The sequence below is a fragment of the Salmo trutta genome, unplaced genomic scaffold (genome assembly GCF_901001165.1).
Source record: "Salmo trutta unplaced genomic scaffold, fSalTru1.1, whole genome shotgun sequence".
NCBI lineage: Eukaryota > Metazoa > Chordata > Actinopteri > Salmoniformes > Salmonidae > Salmo > Salmo trutta.
This window is the reverse complement of record NW_021822754.1, coordinates 41,138-42,455: the sequence shown is the minus strand read 5'-3', so window position 1 is coordinate 42,455 and position 1,318 is coordinate 41,138. Positions and strand designations below refer to the sequence as shown.

Genomic DNA, 1,318 nt, shown 5'->3' with positions numbered 1-1,318 from the left:
CACACAGTGCCCGTGCTTGTGTAGGTTTGTGCGAGGGAGGGAGCTTTGATGGGTCAGCCTCCAGTGTCCACATTGACTTCTTGGGGGGAGGTAGAGAGATATTCATCATGATCCGTCTGTCACAGTGTCGAGGTATGTGAATCAGTCTCTCTGTCTGTCTTGGGTGCGCTCTCTTCCACTCCTCATTATGCAACGCAGACAGTAGTCATATTTGTTTCAATAAAATTAAAGTATAATTTTAAAGTCTAAGGATTATAATACATAGACTACATTTGTAGAGTCTTAAGAAAAGAATATCTAACTGATAAAAATTGTTTACCACGAAAAGAGACTTTACCAAGCTCGTTGAAGAGACAACTATCTAACTATCCAGTGGAGTACCTGTAATCCTCCCGAACTCCATTCCAGCATTTACAGAGAATCTCTTTTTCTTTCAGGCTTTTTGCTTCCACTCTTTTTATTACCGAATTCTCGGGATGCGGGTGTTCCTGTTCGCAGCGACGGTATTTTTCGCACACAAGCTCACCGGGTTTGGTGCAGGAGCCGGTGCCGCGTCCAGCTCCAAAAAGTGTTCCTCCCAGTGCGACGTGAGCGAGTGTCCTAGTCCGAACTGCCCCAGCGGGTATGTCCCAGACCGGTGCAACTGTTGCCTGGTGTGTTCCCGGGGCGAGGGTGAACTCTGTGGCCGGAAAAACGACCTCCCGTGTGGGGACGGCTTAGAGTGTAGGTCCCCTAACGGTCCTAACAAGGGCCCGTCGGCGAAGCGGAGCTCCAAGCGGCGGCTGTGTCAGTGTAAGATGGGGTATAAGGTGTGTGGTAGCGACGGAAAGACGTACGGGAATGTGTGTCGGATGAAGGCTGCCAGCCGGAAAGCTCTTCAGAAGGAAAGGGATGCCATCACCCAAGTACACAAGGGACCCTGTCCATCAGGTAAGTCCTAGCCATTAGCCTATAGCCATTAGCCTATAGCCTAGCTCTCATCCAGGGCGTTACGTGCAGCTTGAGTTGCGTTTTATTTTATGAGTACCATGGCAGCTCAAAGCTGTATTTGAAGAAGGCCCTGTCTATATGTAAAGTGCTAGCATATATAGTGCATTGGGAAGGTATTCAGACAGCTTGACTTTTTCCACATTTTGTTACGTTACAGCCTTATTCTAAAATTGATTAAATTCTACACACAATACCATATAATGACAAAGCAAAAACAGGTTTTTAGAAATTTTTGCAAACTAATAAACTCAGCAAAAAATGCAACGTCCTCACTGTCAACTGCATTTATTTTCAGCAAACTTAACATGTGTAGAAATGTGTATGAACA

At 46.1% G+C, this 1,318-nt stretch overlaps 1 pseudogene; it reads left to right on the top strand.

Moving 5' to 3' along the window:
• The first annotated feature begins 85 nt into the window (after positions 1–85).
• LOC115184191 (serine protease HTRA3 pseudogene) lies at positions 86–966 on the top strand (annotated as a pseudogene).
• Positions 967–1,318: the final 352 nt, after the last annotated feature.